We start from the raw sequence: 18861 nt of genomic DNA on the forward strand, positions 1-18861 counted from the left end.
TGAAGGTTTGCTTGGGTTATGGATTGACAGTGAAGAAAAACTGCTTTCAGCCTCCTGTGGAAAGAACTACTTCTGTTGTTAATATTCTTAAACTTCAAAATAGCCTGTTTTTCCTACTATGTTGTTTTTGAAGTGTGGACTGAAAATCCCTTAACTAGGGTCTTAGGTGTGATGCAAGATCCTAAAGCGTCAGGGTCTGTGGTGTGTACACTCTGCAAAGACATAGGCAGGTACCTGGAAAGAGAACCAGCCATGCCAGTGAATATTGGGGGGGAGGGATGAGAGGAGTGGGGGAGGGGGGAGGTAAGGAAGGATGGATCTGGCTGGAGACAAAGGTGTTACCTGAGATACAGAGGATAAAGTAAAGGGATCCAGAGTATTTTAATTTTTAAATAAGACTTGATAGAAGACTCTTGGATGAAGAGAATGGAACAAAAAACATAAATTGTAAGAAACAGCATAAAAATTGTAAAAGAAATAAAAACCAACCTGAAAAAGACCCAAAGAATGCAAGCAAATTCGAGCTCTCTATGAATGTTTCCTGTTCTAGAACAAATTAAGAATGTGACTCCAACATTGTCTACAAATGCTTATCTCCTCGCCCACTGAAAATGCCACTTAAATGACAGAAAAGGAATAAAACAGTATAAATCCATAAAGGTTAACAGAGGAAGAGACATCAGGCAAGGAAACAGATGGATAAGTTGTAAGTGATTTAGCAAAAAAATTATCAGTTCTGCAGTGGTAGAAGCCAACAGGAAGCAGACGTTTAGATGGGCTCAGTAAATGGAGACATGCAGCTTCTTCCAAAGCCAGGGGCCCGAGCTGAGTCTGAAAATGGAACTAGCTGAAAACCTTCAAAAATAGTACGGGAGGAGGGGAAGATGGCAGCAGGGCCATAGTTTTCCCGTCTGAATCCCCACGTAACAGCAACTGGATAACAAAATCAAAAACCTGTGAATAGCAGTACAATAAATTTCGGTGACGGTATCCTTAAATCACAAAATATAAGTGGGTGAAGACAAGCCACCAACAGCCACAATTCCACAAGATGGAAAAGCAGAGAAAGGCAATAGGGCATCGACTGGACCTGAGAACAGAACGTTAGAATAGCCATTAAAACACACAGCAAGTGGTGTTGGAGCTGGGAGAGGCTTTCCCATTCCCATCGTGAGTGAGCACAAGGGGCGTTGGAAGGAACTGGCTGGTCTGGTCCACATGAACTATTGGAACTGATCTGCCGAGTTACAGATAATGCCTTAAAAGATAGGAGGTAAAAAATTAGAACAAAAGAAAAAAAAGATTAGGAAGTAACAAATATTGAAGATAGGGACAGAAAGTCCATTATATAGATAATAGTTTTTGAAGGGGAAAAAGGTAATTTCAGAAAACTTTACTAATTAAAATTTTGAACCTTTTTTTTAAGAGCACTTTTCAAAAAAAAAAAAAAAACATTTTACTTATTTAGAGAAAAGAAAATGTAAGCACGGGAAGGGGCAGAGGGAGAGAGAGAATCTCAAGTGAACTCCGTGCTGAGTTCGGAACCTGACATGGCTCACTGAGAACGTGACCTGAGCCAAAATCAAGAGTTGGGACGCCTAACTGATTGAGCCACCCAGGTTCCCCTTAAAGTGCACTCTTGTACCCAAGATTATTGATCCAAAACATGCAACACCAAGACTAACATAGTTAATTTAAAAAAGAAGAAATCCTTGGGGTAGGCAAAAACAGCAAGTGACAAGGAAAAAGATGATCATCAGACTTTTCCACAATTATTCTTTATGCTTGAAGAAAATGGAGTAACGTTTTGAACATACTCAAGGGAAGATGCAAAAATTTGGGGAATAGTGTTCCCTTAAACTGTTCTGGAGGAATCTATCAGAAAATGAGCTCCATTAGGAAACCAAAATAACTAGAGAAATAGCACCATAAAGACTAGTGGTGGGCATTAAACATAGTAGCCTGTACAATTAAAAATTAGAGTTATAAGAGAGAGTATGGTATGGAATGCCTGTATGTCCAGATGACAGAGTACAACTGAAAAAAGAGGAAAGCAAATGCAGAAATACTTGGCTTAGCTGGTGGTAGTCTGATAGTGTTATTTAGACCTGGGCATATAATGTGGGGTAGAATAAATGGACATTTATGGGATATTTTAATTCATTCCCAGTTTTCTTGAGAACCAGGATTCTTGACATGGGAAACAGGAGGTGTAGATGTGGGTTATTTTTTTTTTTAATCCCTGTAGTTATGAATTTGAATTGGAAGTAGTGGGAGAAACTTAAGAATATATAAAATATATATATGTATATGTATATACTCCTTATACATATATGCTAGATGTATACATGGTGAAGAGACCTAGAAAAAATCCAGTACCAATAAGCATTACTCAGTTTATAGTCTTAAAATACCGTTTTTTAATCAAAGGAAACCAGAGCATCTTGGCAAAAAAATAGTCTGGCAGGAAATACAGCAGAAAAGCCTGGAATATCTTATTAGAACAGAAGCTATCATAGGCTACTGTGTAATTTCATAAAGACGTAAGAGCCAACTCAAACAGGTCCAAACATTGCTAAATTTGATCTTGAAAAAGGATAATAATTGCAACTTACTGAAACGCATCATAAACATTAGAATTGGTCACCTATTAATTATCTTGAAAATAGGGAAATGGACATTTTCCTGTCTTTCCTCTGGACTGTACCACTGGGTAACCAAATAGCAGAAGGGGGAGAAACACCTTTTTGGTGTTCCAATAGTGAAAAAGATATGTGATTATATCACCATTTTGCAACACCTTGTGGATTAATGGGTTTAGACGTTGAGCGTCAGCTGCCATTAATATTCCAAAAGGAGACAACCAGACATGTTATGCCTCCTAGTGAAAGAAAGCATCCTCTATAGTCTTGCCAAGGGATGGGAGGGGAGTCTGATCATGCCTTTGGGTCCAGCTGCCAAAATGCAGGAACAAAGAGGGCAAAGGAACGTGTGGAGCTTGAATGTGCAAATAGCACAATCCAGACCAGGAAACCACAGATTTAATAGGCTGGGATTTTTTTTTTTTTTAAAGATTTTATTTATTTATTTGAGAGAGAGAATGAGAGAGAGAGAGCACAGGAGAGGGGGGAGGGTCAGAGGGAGAAGCAGACCCCCTGCTGAGCAAGGAGCCCGATATGGGACTCAATCCCGGGACTCCAGGATCATGACCTGACCCGAAGGCAGTCGCTTAACCAACTGAGCCACCCAGGCGCCCTAGGCTGGGATTTTCAACAGATAAATTGTAAGAAGGGATGAGGAGGGAAATTCCATATTTTTTCTTTAAATGGACAAAACTAAACTAGATAATTTAAGGATGCACCCTTTGTTGATAAAACAATAGAGATATACAAGGAAGTGATAACTCTAAAATTCAGGATAGTGTTTAGGGGAGAGGGAGGGCACTGATGTTGGGAAAAAACACGTGGAGGGGATTCTGGGAGTGGCTGGCAAAGTTTTATTTGGTGACTTGGGTATAATGTATAATAGGGTTTGTCCTATAATAACATAATAGCTTATTAAGCTGTCCATATCATAAAGTGTTAGCCTTATAATAACATAAGCTATTTATTCTGTGTGGTTTTCTGTTTAATGATTTTTTTTTAAGTAGTAACTCATCATTGAAGATGTAATTGATTGTAAGATGTACCATTTTTTTAGATTTTTGTTTAAGATTTTATTTGAGAGAGCAATACAGAGATAGTGAGAGCACAAGCAGGGAGGAGAGGGAGAAGCAGGCTCCCTGCTGAACAGGGAGCCCAACATGGGGCTTGATCCCAGGACCCTGGGATCATGACCTGAGCCAAAGGCAGACGCTTAACTGACTGAGCCACCCAGGCACACCACCATTATTTTAATCATTGAAAGAAAAAATCTATTATATTGACACTATCAACTTTAAGACACACTATTTTCAAAAATGTTACAAAGCATAGCTTAGAATAGATGAAATGCAGCACTTAGACAACACCGATCTTGTCCCTCATGCACAAAATCCAGCAACTATACTCACTTCCCAAAGACTCGAAGCTTACTCTGGACAGTCGGCACCAGACCGCCTCTGATCTTGAAAGACCTGGAACACGGAGGAGGGAAAGATGGCATGTGGTTCTGGAAAGAAGGAATGACATGAGAATAAGCTAGAGTATGACCCCCCGTCCCATCTCCCTACTTAGCTCCCATTCTCGCTTCTCCTGCTGGGATCCCAATTCTATTGTGTTAGACTTTCAAAATTGTCCCTCACCTCTTAATAGTCTTGTGTTTACTTTCTACTGTGTTTTTCTCTGTTTTCAATTTAGTTAATTTCTACAGATCCTTTTCCAAGTTTACCAGTTCTTTCCTTTGCTCTCTATTACTGTGTTTTTGGTTTTTATTTCCAGCATTTCTATTTTACTCTTGTAGTATCCATCTCTCTAGTGATGTTCCCCCATCTGCTCATGCATGTTATTCATTTTTCCCACTAGAACACATATTAGCCATAGTTATTTTATATTCCTGTCTGGTATTTCCAACATCTGGGTCATCTCTGAGTCTGTATCTTGTATGTGACAGTTTTCTTTTGCCCTGTTTGTTTGTGTGTGTGTGTGTGTGTGTGTCATAGTTTTTGATTGAATGCCATCTACGTTGATGCAGAATTCTAATGACTGAAATAATGGCTATGCCTGGAAGTGGGCATGCCTTTTCTACTACTATGGTTAGAGTGGGGCATTGGTAAAGACTAGTCAGGAGTTTAAAGGGGTTGGATTTGTTGTAGATGCGCCACGGACTTCATATTCCTTGAATGTTGCCTGTGGTTGGGTGGTGCTCTGGTGCAGGGTTGTGTTGCTGTTTTCGTCATGTTCTCGCTGTATCCTTGGTGTCAGCCTTCCTCATGCACCTGTGGCTCAGAAGGGGTCTCTCTCCACCCCCTTGCTCCTCTTCAGCCGTTGGCTGCTGTTACTTATTTGGTGCTTATATAATGACTAGATGCAGCCTTGAGGGTAACGCTAATATTAAGTGTGGCAATTCTGTTAGATTTTACAATCCACTACACAATAAAAGCATTATCCTCCTTTGTTTCTCAACTCCCAGCAAGATCCTGGCAACCTGGTCAGTGTCCCACATCCCTCTTATTAAATGACCTCTAGCTACCAGGCATTGTACATTGTACAGAGATGACTTTCTAAACACATTTTGGTGTTTAACACTTGTTGACTTATGGTTTGGGGGAGGCAGAAGAATAGTTCAAGAATTCCAGTTAGGAATCAGAAGACTCCATCTGTAATTCTGACTTGCCTCAAGGAAGTGTTTTTGGGTAAACCACAGAACCAGTGCTGTCCTCTTTTTCCTCGTGGGTCAAACACGAGGGGTTGACCTGAGAGTCAGAAATTGCAACTCCCAAATTCTGTGAACAAAACAATTTAAATTGATTTATGAGTAACCTTTTAAAGGCTGTTCCACAAGGTCCACAAGAGGGCAGCCCCTCCACATTGTTTAATGTCTGAAGAGCCCTTGCAAGCACCGTTAAGTCTATTTTAAAAATCCTCTTGTGCAATGTTTTATTTTTATTTCTTTTAATTATACAGAGCACACATATATTCTCACTTATAAAAATTCTAACATTACAGACCAGCTTCAAGTCTCTTCTGATTAGTACCCCCAATCCTAATCCCCTCACCCTGTTTTCAGGTCAGTGGGTAATCTTTTATGTTGTTTTGTCTTTATGTGGTTTTTTTAAACATGATTTCTGCAACTAACTTTTTAAAATCCACATGTGATTTGAATATATTTTCCATTAATATGCATAGATTAATTTATTTTTTTTTGAAGATTTTAATTTCTTTATTTGACAGAGAGATACACAGCGAGAGAGGGAACACAGCAGGGGGAGTGGGAGAGGGAGAAGCAGGCTTCCCGCGGAGCAGGGAGCCCGATGCGGGGCTCGATCCCAGGATCCTGGGATCATGACTGGAACCAAAGGCAGATGCTTAACGACTGAGCCACCCAGGCACCCCTACATAGATTAACTTTTTATTTTATTTTATTTTTTAAAGAATTTATTTATTTATTTGACAGAGAGACAGTGAGAGAGGGAACACAAGCAGGGGGAGTGGGAGAGGGAGAAGCAGGCTTCCCACCAAGCAGGGAGCCCGATGCGGGGCTCGATCCCAGGACCCTGGCATCATGACCTGAGCCGAAGGCAGACGTTTAACGACTGAGCCACCCAGGCGCCCCAGATTAACTTATTTTTAATTACTCTCTTTAACTGCATAAGATGCAGGTCTTAATTTACTTGTTTCTTAATGACTTTTAGACTTTTTTTTTCAGTATTCAAACATTTCCTCAAATATTTCAAGTACTACATTTTGAAAAAAGTGAAGAACCTCACAAGATTTCATGGTAATTAAGATTTTAAAGCTATTTTTTTAACCAAAGTAGGTATATTTTAGTTATTTTACTAGCCACAAAAGTATATAGTCCACTTATAGAAAAGGGACTTAAAAGGGAAAAGCACTTGACAGCCTTCCTTGGAAGCATTAAGTTTACTCCATTCCCCAATGTAAATCATCCTGGGATGCCAGGCCTGTCAGGGAGGGCATATGACAAGTATGTTTTTTTTCCTAGACTGGATTAGACCCAAGCAACACATAGCCTCATTGGTGCAGTGAACAGAAACAAGAAAGGAATGACCTAGCGTGGCCACCACGGTGCGGATGGGAGGTGGGTCTTGGTTACCTCTGTATCCTCTACAATGTCAAGAAAATGTTTGCTGGGAATGAGCCAGCATTATTCGTATTGTATGTACACAAGAAAAGTTAAATATAAACCTGCCTGACAATATTAATGTAAAATGAGTTGCACCTACAACAAATATTCCTGCAGAAAATGACAGGCTCCTCCTTAGGACCTTTGTAGGATTTACAACCTGACAGAGCTTGAATGGGATGTATGTGATGGAGATAGATAAGAGGCAGTGGGGTGCGGGGTGCATTCCACACAGGGACTTTGTGTGAGCAAAGCTTAGGGAAGGAGGCACACAGAATGTGTTTGCAGAAAAGAGACCAGCTGAACCAGATCAGAGGGCTTGAACTGGAGGAGCAGAATGGGGGTCAGGTAGGGGCTCAGACCGCAAAGGTCTTGACTGGAGTTTGGACTTGACCTCCGGGCAGTGAAGTCAGTGAAGGTTTCCTGAATGGCCAGTTTCTGTTCTGTCTCCATTCCCAGTTCTGAAGTTCCAGTGAGCAGTTATTGTGTGTGAGTGGGTAGGAAAGGGAAAGGTGGGTAAGCCAAGAACCAGTATCTGAAATCCAGTTCCAGTGTGAATACCCACGCCCAACCCCCAGTTAACTATCTTCATTTTAAGTCGCACTTGGGATCTTACCTAGATTTCTGTGTTTGTTATTATTGTCTGTCTCCTCCGTGAGCTGTAAGCTCCATGAAGACAGAAAGACTGCGTAACTACAGTGACTGTTCATCATACCCTCAGCACCTACCACAGTGCCTGTAACAGGGTAAGACATTTTTTTTGAGTAAATAAGTTAATAAATGTATGTTGCTATAGAGTCAAAATAATTATTTCCATTAATTTTTAAAAGATATATTTATCTATTTTGGGAAAGAGAGAGCACGAGCAGGGAGGGGCAGAAGGAGAGGGAGAGAGAGAATCCCGAGCAGACTCTACGCTCAGTGCAAAACCCGACTCGGGGCTCCATCTCACAACCCTGGGATCACGACTTGAGCTGAAACCAAGAGCCTGACGCTCAACTGACTGTGCTACCCAGGTGCCCCAATTATTTCCATTATTATAGAAGAGGAAACAGAAGTACAGAGAAAATAACTCCTATGGTAGCCAGCCTAGAGATGGGCCCTGATGATCCCTGCCTCCTGGTATTCAGTCTTGCATAATTTTTTCCCAAACTGATAGGGTTCACCTGTGCAAACAAAAACAGTGCAGAAACAACCGTGTATGACTTCTGAGGCTAGGTCATAAAATACTGTAGGACCTCACTTATATGTGGAATCTAAAAAAACCAAACTCAGAGAAACAAAGAGATTGGTCGTTGCCAGGAGCAGCAGGGTGGGAGAAATGAGTGAAGGTGGTCAGAGGGAACAAGCTTGCAGTTATAAGACGAATAAGTTCTGGGGATCTAATGTACAGCATGGTGACTACAGTTAACAATACCGTATTATATAATTGAAAATTGCCAAGAGAGTAGATCTTGAAAGTTGCTACCACACACCGAAAAATGGTAACTATGGGAGATGATGAACCTCTTAACTTCATTGTGGTCATCACTTCACAATATATAGTTATATCAAATCATTACATTGTGCACCTTAAACTTATATTTTAAACTTATACACAATGTTATATGTTATATATAATTCAATAAAGCTGTGGGAAAAATAGACATTGTGACTCTCACCTTGTTCTCTTTCTAGATCAGATAAGCCAGGGGCAGCCAGTTGCCATGTCGTGAGGACATTCAAGCACCATGATGAAGTGATCCCTATGGCAAAGAACTGAGGACTTCTGCCAACAGCTGACATCAGCTTTCCAGAGACATGAGTGAGCCATCCTCTGGTCAGTCTGTGAAATGACTCGAGCCCTGGCCAACATCTTGACCGCAACCAGGTAAGACACCCCAACACAGAACTACCCAGCTAAGCTGCTCCTGAATTCTTGACTCACATCAATTGTGTGAGATAAGAAGTGCTTGTTGTTTTAAGCCACTATGTTTTAGGGTAATTTGTTATGCAGCAATAGCTAACTAATGCAGCTCCCAAAGTCCTTATAACTAAGCTTCTCTGAATCAGGTCACATGGCTGGGGTCAGGCTGGGAAAATTCTTAATGCACCAGACCAGCAGGTCGTGGCGACTGACTGGCATTGTATCCTCCTCCCAACCTCCAGAACTCTAAAAATGGAGATTTCTTAGGAGGCCAGAGGGCCAATGCCCAGATGTCTTTGAGAGTACATTATAACAAATGCAAGAGGTGCAAAAAGCAAGAATTTGCTTAGGTGACCTTTAAGTTCCAAATTAGTTTGGGACAAGCTATTGTATAAATCAATAAATTTAAACAAGAAGGAAGACAGGAAGGGAGGGAGGGAGGGAGGGAAACAAAAAAAAGAATTTGCTTAGGATCTTAGAAAGGGCTTGGAACCCCCTCTGTGGCTGATCCCATCAAGGCCTGTAACCTTCACCAACTGGGTTTCCAAATTGTTTTCCAGACCCATATTAGGCTTATTTTTCTCCTACCTACTTTCTTGTGTCTAAAGGATGTTTTTCATGTTTCTTAATCCCCGTGGATAAGACACAAACACCTGCAAAGCTGACTCCTGAAAGGAGACCAGGGATTATGGCTGGAGGTTGTGGGCACTGCCAGCAAAGCTGACTCCTGAAAGGAGACCAGGGATTATGGCTGGAGGTTGTGGGCACTGCCAGGCAGGACCTCGAATCACTTACCCTGAAATCCCAGAGGACCTGAAGACAGCCTACTCACCTTCACTCAAGGATGCATGGGTTCTAAAAAGACCATCTGTGATGGCATTTGGGGACTAGGGAAGAAATAGTCTTCATATCGGGAGGGATAGTGAGTTCATGCTCCATTTTGATCTGAACTCTGAAGGTCTGTACAGTGTGAGGTACAGAGAGTCTGGTATGAGGAGACTGCTAGAAGGCTGCTTCAGAAAATATTTCTACACAGACCACAAGATTTTGCACCCCAAAGTCTTCTGCTTAAAAGTCAAGAATGGGACACATTATATTATAATGGAACGAGCATGGTTTTGTGTGGTATAAACACAGGTCCAAATCCCACCAGCTGAGCAACCCAGAGCATGTCATTCATGTCTCTGGACTTTGGTTCTCTTTTTTAGAAGAAATAATTGAGAAAATATGGGTAGCGATTAGCACAGTGTCAAACACACTTCACAAGTGTTCTTCCTTCCTGTTCCAGTGAAGGATAATAGTGATGATGAAGAAGAAGTTCGTGCTGTTGATAAGCCATGTCTAGTGTCCAGACCAGCCTTGTCTGTTTCAAAGACTCTGTGTCACCTCTCTGAGCCTCAGGCTCTTCATCAGCAAAATGGTGAAAACAGTAAGTAACTTACACTTATTGAGTGGTATGTGCCAGCCACTGTTTCAAGTCTCTCTGCATGTATTAACTAATTCGTCTGATGCTCACAGTCACACAAGGTAGATATTATTATTATTATTTATTATTATTATTATTTTATTTTGCACACAAGGTAACTGAGGCAGAGAGAGGGGTATATCAACTGGCCCAACATCACACAGCTAGTAGATGATAGATCAAGAGTTCAAACCCAAGTGGTATAACTCTCAGAACCCCCACTCTTTTTTTGTGTGCAGTATTAAAATGTAAAACCAATAAAGAACATAATAATTGCTGGGAAAATAAACAATCTTTGTGGTGGAGAAAATTAGTGCTTATAATCATAGGTAGGGTCAGATGGTTACTGTTCATCAGTGGAAGGTGAGTGGACACCCAATAGGCGTCACTTTGAGTCTGAGAAGGTTAAGAGGAAGTGTGTCTCTTCCCCTTGTTTTCTCCTCTGAACTCATGGAAGCCAAAGACTTTGACAAGACACAATTGCAAGTGTAAAGCCACATGTGAACCTGAATTTCTTCTGGAAGAGAGCCAAACAGGAAAGCCTCCCACATGAGTTGGGCTTGGGCTGTGATGTAAGAATCAAGCTTTTGTTACGTTTCACTTTTTTTTTTTTTTTTTTTTTTTAAGCGCCTGTATGACCCAGGGGGAGGGGCAGAGGAGGAGAGAGAGCGAGAACCCCAAGCAGGCTCCATGCTCAGCTCAGGACTCAATCTCACGACCACAGCCAAAACCAAGAGTCGGATGCTCAACCGACTGAGCCACCCAGGTGCCCCATTATGTTTCACCATTGAATGTTGGGGTATGCTTCTTACTGCAGCATAGCATAGCCTGTTTTAACTACAAAGTCATAATGGTAGTAATGACTCTTTTCTTCAAGTAAAATATAGATAACCATGGAAAGAAAGCTCTTGAAGTTGATATGGAATATGTAGAATTCTTTCTTCTTGAGTGGTAGGAAACACATTTGGAAAGCCCACAGCTTGAGGGATTGGGTGAATGATATGCATGGGGACAGGGAAGAAGGAGACAAGAGGCTAAGATAGGGACGAGAAAGGGGCCCCAAGGCAGTCGTGTCTCCGTGGGAGATGCACCAGGGCCCTATGACTAATGCTACTTCGATGCATACTTGGATTTTAACCCCAGTTTCACCTCTTTTTATCTGGACAAATCACTCCACCTTTCTGGAGTATCTATTTCTTACTGTGAAAACTAGCAGCATATTTCAGGGTAAAGTGAACTCCATCATCAACTTGCTTCATTACTAGCTTAGGCCCATAGGTCCATGTTAGAGCATGACATTGTAAATCTTAATTTCTTTAGCAAAGACAAATTCTGAACTGATCGTGAGCAAAGTGACTTTGTCTGAGCAGCAAGCAGGTGGCTGTTCTCTCTCCATCCTCAGGACTGACCTCCTCCTGCCCAGGGAGGGGGAGGAGAGGGAGGGTTGGAGAGGCCTGATGTCACACAGCCCTACATAAGGGCCTCCTTTAGGTTCCTGTGGGCGGTTTGGAAGCAGCTGAGGAATGAGTTAGGTCCCGGTTGTGGGATTTTTTTTAAGTCAGAGACAGACACAGCTGTTGAGCAAAATGCAGACTCCACGGAAAACCCAAAGCCTCAGACCATTCAAGCAGAGGAACAGCTTAGGTGATGTTCTCGGAGTAGCTGTCTGGGTTCTGGCCCTTGAGACAGGGAGCAAAGAAGATACAGACTTCTATTACATGCTGATGTATTAATTTGATCTTCGATGTTCATAGCAGTCAGAAAAGAGGGAGTTGCTAGAATCTAGAAGTTCCCCAACAAGATCCCGGTAAGACTCCATTGTGCTTCCTGAGAGCACCTGCAATATCCTGTTCTGTGAAAAACCAAAACCCACCTAATGACCTCCTTGTCTCTGTTCCAAGTTCCTAAGACACCAAGAACAGAGCATGTTCTTTGGCACCTTCTCCAAAAGAGAGTCACACTGAGACTCTTGACAGGCGGTAAAGGAGCGCTACCCCGAGGACAGGTTCCTGCCCCCGCTGGACAACACCAAGTTCCTGGTCCCACAGGAGCTGACCGTGACCCAGTTCCTCAGTGTCATCTGGGAGGTGACACAGTGTACAAGGGGGTGTGTGCTGTGTGTGCCCAGGATTTTTATAGATTTTTTTTTTAAGATTTTTATTTATTTATTTGACAGAGAGAGAGAGAGAGACAGCGAGAGAGGGAACACAAGCAGGGGGAGTGGGAGAGGGAGAAGCAGGCCTCCCGCAGAGCAGGGAGCCCGATGCGGGGCTCGATCCCAGGACCCTGGAATCATGACCTGAGCCGAAGGCAGACGTTTAATGACTGAGCCACCCAGGCGCCCCATGCCCAGGATTTTTAGAACAAAAGGATCTAGCAGAGGGAGATGGGGAAGAATTTCTGCTTGAGCTTTTCCCTTAAGTTGTGCCTTTAAAAAGAATGATCTCCTGAATGACAGATTTTAAAAAGGTGGCAAGGACCTTGCTATCAACTCTAAAGAAACTGAGACCTCTCAGTTTGACATAACAGGTGTTTTCTCTTTTACTTTTTAACATTTTGCTGAGACTGTGTTTTAATTTCTGGCTTCAGATTTCTCTAAGAATTTTCCAAAGGAGGCTTTGGAAATGAATCCAGATAACCCTCTGGTTTCGGGTGTTTTAAAAGCCCAATGACAGCATTTTGCCTCTGAGGAATTTTTGGTAGGGAAATGCTCTGTCCACCTGCAGGAATCACTGAGCAGAGGAACCTGACCTTCCGCACATCCAGCTTCCTCCCACTCAGAACAAGGACAGGTGAAGTCAGACAAATGTTGCTGACTTTAAAAATAAAGCTTAGGGGATTGAAGTTGTTACCTGCCAGCTGGCCTCAGTAAAAAAAATAAATAAATAAAATAATGTGAAACTAAAAATAGTTGACTGGGGGCTCAGTAAATATGGCTGGTGTGTGAGTCTCCCAAACTGGAAACAACCTCTCAAAGGTTTTGGCTGATGCAGAGTTCATTTATTATGATTTTTTTTTTTATGAGCTCTTTTAGAACACTCCGCATTCTCCTCTGACCTGTGAAGGGTTAGGTTAATCCAGTGGAAAGTGGGGGCAACCAAAGGAAAACCAAAGTCAGCCTTAGATCCCAACTCCTGTCAGACTCCAGATGCTGGGGGCGACAGTGGCTTTACTGGAAAGTGAGTTTTGACACCATTTCCTCTTTTGTCCACATAGATGTGCCTCCAATTTTCAGGCACTCCCCATTCACCACCCCAAATTTTGAATCTCTACATTAATGCATTTAAACACACTGATATGAAGCACCCATTATGCATCAGGCACTGTGCTGGGCTCTGCGCAAAGAACGATGAACAAAACAGATGAAAATCCCTGCCCTAAACATCTTCCAAACCACAGAGTTCACTCTTGGGGACTCCTCGACCTTCACAAAATGAGAGTCTGGTAGAAGAAAGGAGATGAGGTGCAGTTTTGAGGCACAAGATTGCAACAGCCCCTCCCCCAGCTCTACCCTTTCCTGGCGGACAGAGTAGCCATTTGCTCCCCCAAGGGAGAGCAGTGAATGGTCAGGGTTTGGTCTTCGGATTATCTACCTTTCGGTGACCAGATTCAGAAACTCTCTCCCCTCCCACCCACCGTGTAAACTTGGCCCCTCATCACTGTACCCCAGGAGTGGCCTGGCTGTGCCCCTAGTGTTTGGGCGAGGGTGACTAGACATGGCTAACCATTACCAACAGACTTAACCTGCTCTGAACTCCAACCAAGTGTGGCTGCTTCTCTGCAGCATTAACTGGCCCGAAGAATTTCAGACTTTCAAGCAGTAATGCCTTTCCAAATGCTCCCCCAGAGCTGCTTCCGTGACTTGTCAGAACACATAGGAATTTCTTCACTTGAAATTCATAGCAAACGGGGCGTGGGCATGGAGCTGGCTGGGGACACCGAGCCTGGGGCTGGTGCCGCTGCCTAGGGCACCCCATGGGCTCCGTGGGGACACAGCCCGGTGCTGCGTGGATGGCCCTGCTCCCGCGGCCTGCGTTGGCCCTCGTCCTCCTCCTCTTCCTGCCCACCGCTCTCAGGTGCCAGGAGCAGGCCCAGACCACCGACTGGCGGGCCACCCTGAAGACCATCCAGAACGGCGTTCACAAGATAGACACGTACCTGAATGCCGCCTTGGACCTCCTGGGAGGCGAGGATGGGCTCTGCCCCTAAAAGTACAATGACGGATCTAAGCCCTTCCCGCGTTATGGTTATAAACCCTCGCCGCCGAATGGATGTGGCTCTCCACTGTTTGGTGTTCACCTTAATATTGGCATCCCTTCCCTGACAAGGTGCTGCAACCAACAGGACAGGTGCTATGAGACCTGTGGCAAAAGTAAGAGCGACTGCGATGAGGAATTCCAGTACTGCCTCTCTAAGATCTGCCGGAATGTGCAGAAGACACAGGGCTAGCTCAGCGTGTTCAGGCCTGTGAAACCACAGTGGAGCTCTTGTTTGACAGTGTTATACATTTAGGCTGCAAACCGTATCTGGACAGCCAAGGAGATGCATGTAGGTGTCGCTATGAAGAAAAAAGTGATCTTTAAAGACGATGCTAACAGTTGGTGACAACAGATAAGGACAGAAGAATATAGCCTTTGACAAAGAACTACTGTTTTTACAGCATAAAACTGCCTTATTTTTGTGAAAGGATTATTTTAAGACTTTATTTTGACATTAAAACTTCAAACTTAAGAAAAAAGTGGGGGAGGTGATCTTCCTGGACATTGCTACCTTAGCATAATGAATTGTCTTGACCAATCTCAGAAAGAGGTGCATGTTAAGGGGAGAGTATTTTAAAAGGAGTCTGTAACTCAGTTTTCACAACTGTATTCACCAAAACAATGAAGTCAGATGTAAAATTGATTACAAGATATGTTGAACATTATCTTATTTGGAAATATGGGAAAATCTTCACTTAGAAGTATATGTTTACTATAAAAATTTAAATATACATTTATTCCTGGAAAAAAAATAAATTCATAGCAAACAGGGGGGCGGAGCAAGATGGCAGAGGAGTAGGAGACCTGAATTTCGTTTGGCCTCAGGAATTCAGCTAGGTGGGGATCAAACCATTCTGAACACCTACAAACTCAACAGGAGATCAAAGAAAAGAATAACAGCAACTCTCTGAACAGAAAAGCGACCACTTTGTGGAAGGTAGGACGTGTGGTGAAGTGAATCCGAGGTGATATTCGGGAGGATAGATGGCGGCGGAGGGGGCCTCCGTCAGCCACTTCTGGCAAGTGATAGAGCAGCGGAGCACAAAATCAGAACTTTTATTTTTTTTTTTTTTATTATTTTTTTTTTTTATTTTTATTTTTTTTTTTATTTATTCATTTGAGACAGAGAGAGAGAGAGCAGGAGCAGTGGGGAGAGGCAGAGGAAGAGGGAGAAGGAGACTCCCCGCCGAGCAGGGAGCCCGATGTGGGGCTCGATCCCGGGACCCTGGGATCATGACCTGAGCTGAAGGCAGACGCTTAACCATCTGAGCCACCCAGGCGCCCCAAAATCAGAACTTTTAAAAGTCAGCTCCACTGAGAGACATTGCTCCAATGGCTAAGCAGGGGGTGGAACCCTCACGGGACAGTGTGGTCTCAGGACCCTCGGGGTCACAGGAAGACTGGGGGTGCCTGAGTGCAGCAGAGCTCCCAGGTATCGGAGCGGGGAAGCCGGCTGCAGAGACGGAGCTGAGGCGCGGGTTCTCAGCTCGGGGTTGCCATAAACCATGATCCCTGGCACATTCGGGCCACTGCTCCTCCAGCAGGGACCCAACAAGCGGCAGATCCAGGGAGACTCACCTTCCTCCCCCTGGAGGAGCGGCGCGGGAGTGCACCATAGGGATCTCTGGCACACACTGAGTCGTGTGCCAGAGATAGAAACGCTCGGTCACAGGCCGGGTGAGCACGGAGTGCGGCCAGAGACCAGGGAAACAGGAGTGACTGACTGCTTTTCTCTGGGGGCTCACTGAGGAGCAGGGCCCTGAGTTCTTGGCTCCTCCGGGGCAGAGATTGGGAGGCCACCATTTTCACTCACAGCCTCCAAAGCTGTAGGGTAAGCTTGCAGGGAACAAAAGCTAGGAGAGCAAACCCAAGCAGATTACTTAGCCCGGACCGGCAAGGGTGGGGCAATTCCGCCTACGGCAAAGACATTTGGGATCCATGGCAACAGGCCCCTCCCCCAGAAGATCAGTGAGAACAGCCAGCCAAGACCAAGTTTACCCATCAATGAGAACGGCAGAACTCCAGCGCTGAGGGAATAATGCACACAGAATCCATGGCTTTTTTACCATGATTCATTAGTCTTTCAAAGTTAATTTTTTTTTTAACTGTCTTTTCTTTTTTTTTTTTGAATTTTTCTTTTTCCATTTTTCAACCAACATCTTATCAATCAATCTCTTTTTTAAAAATCTTTTTTATTTTTCATTTATAGAGTCATATTCTATCCCTTCATAGTAGTTAACCTTATTTTTAGTATATATATATCAGTTATTCTCTCTTTAAAATTTTGAGATACAGTTTCTTCTAACAGATCAAACCATACCCTAAATCTCTAGTGTATGGCTTTGTTCTAGTCTCCTTCCTGATCACATTCTCTCCCTTTTTTTTTTTCAAACCCTCTTCTTTCTTTTTTCAACCAACTTCTTATCTTATCAATTCCTTTTATAAAACCTTTTATAATTTTCATTTTTAGTCATATTCCATCCCTTCATCATACTAACCTTTATTTTTGTACATATATAAGTTTTTCTCTCTTTAAAATTTTGGGAAGCACCTTCTTCTAGCAGACCAAAATACGCCCCAAATCCAGTGTGTGGCACTGATCTATGCACCAGCCTGATCATATTTGATCACATTTATTCTGGTTTTTGTTTTGTTTTGTTTTTATCTTTTTCTTTTTTTTCTTTTTTCTTTCTTTCCCTTTCTTTTCCCCCAGTTTCAGCTCTTTTCTGATTTGTTTAGTGTGTATTTTCTGGGGATGTTGTTATGCTGTTAGCATTTGTTCTCTCATTCATCTGTTCTCCTCTGGACAAAATGACAAGACGGAAAAAATCACCTCAACAAAAAGAACAAGAGGCAGTACCGACTGCCAGGGACCTACTCAATATGGACATTAGTAAGATGTCAGAACCAGAGTTCAGAATGATGATTTTAAAGATACTAGCTGGGCTTGAAAAAAGCATGGAAGTTCTTAGAGAAACTCTTTCTGGAGAAATAAAAGAACTCAAATCTAACCAAGTCAAAATCAAAAAGGCTATTAATGAGGTGCAATAAAAAATGGAGGCTCTAACTCCTAGGATAAATGAGGCAGGAGAGATAATTAGTGATATAGAAGATCAAATGATGGAAAATAAAGAAGCTGAGAAAAAGATAAACAACTACTGGATCACGAGGGCAGAATTCGAGAGATAAGTGATACCATAAGACAAAACAACATTAGAATAATTGGGATCCCAGAAGAAGAAGAAAGAGAGAGAGGGGCAGAAGGTATAGTGGAGCAAATTATAGCAGAGAACTTCCCTAAGTTGGGGGAGGACACAGGCATCAAAATCCAGGAGGCACAGAGAACCCCTCTCAAAATCAATAAAAATAGGTCAACACCCCAACATCTAATAGTAAAACTTACGAATCTCAGAGACAAAGAGAAAATCCTGAAAGCAGCTCGGGAGAAGAGATATGTAACCTACAATGGTAGAAACATTAGATTGGCAACAGACCTATCCACAGAGACCTGGCAGGCCAGAAAGGACTGGCATGATATATTCAGAGCAGCCAAGAATACTATATCCAGCTAGGCTGTCATTGAAAATAGAAGGAGCAATAAAAAGCTTCCAGGACAAACAAAAACTAAAGGAATTTGCAAACACCAAACCAGCCCTACAAGATATCTTGAAAGGGGTCCTCTAAGCAAAGAGAGAGCCTAAAAGCAACATAGACTAGAAAGGAACACAGACAATATACAGTAACAGTCACCTTACAGGCAATACAATGGCACTAAATTCATATCTTTCAATAGTTACCCTGGGGGAGCCTGGGTGGCTCAGTCGTTAAGCATCTGCCTTCAGCTCAGGTCATGATCCCAGGGTCCTGGGATCAAGCCCCACATTGGGCTCCCTGCTCAGCGGGAAGCCTGCTTCTCCCTCTCCCACACTCCCTGCTTGTGTTCCTGCTCTGGCTATCTCTCTCTCTCTCAAATAAATGAATAAAATCTTAAAAACAAAACAAAACAAAACAAAAACCTGCTTTAAAAAAAAATAGTTACCCTGAATGTAAATGGGCTAAATGCCCCAATCAAAAGACACAGGGTATCAGATTGGATATAAAAACAAGACCCATCAATATGCTGTCTGCAAGAGACTCATTTTAGACCCAAAGACACCCCCAGATTGAAAGTGAGGGGGTGGAAAGCCATTTACCATGCTAATGGACACCAAAAGAAAGCTGGGGTGGCAATCCTTATATCAGACTAATTAGATTTTAAACCAAAGACTATAATAAGAGATGAGGAAGGACACTACATCATACTTAAAGCGTCTATCCAACAAGAAGATCTAACAATTGTAAGTATCTATGCTCCTAACATGGGAGCAGGAAATTATATAAGGCAATTAATAATAAAAGCAAAGAAACACATCGACAACAATACAATAATAGTGGGGGACTTTAACACC

At 42.7% G+C, this 18861-nt stretch overlaps 1 pseudogene; it reads left to right on the top strand.

Annotated features, from left to right (window-relative positions):
* The first annotated feature begins 14165 nt into the window (after positions 1–14165).
* Positions 14166–14737, top strand: LOC110574070 (annotated as a pseudogene).
* Positions 14738–18861: the final 4124 nt, after the last annotated feature.

This window comes from Neomonachus schauinslandi, chromosome 6, assembly GCF_002201575.2.
Source record: "Neomonachus schauinslandi chromosome 6, ASM220157v2, whole genome shotgun sequence".
Lineage (NCBI taxonomy): Eukaryota > Metazoa > Chordata > Mammalia > Carnivora > Phocidae > Neomonachus > Neomonachus schauinslandi.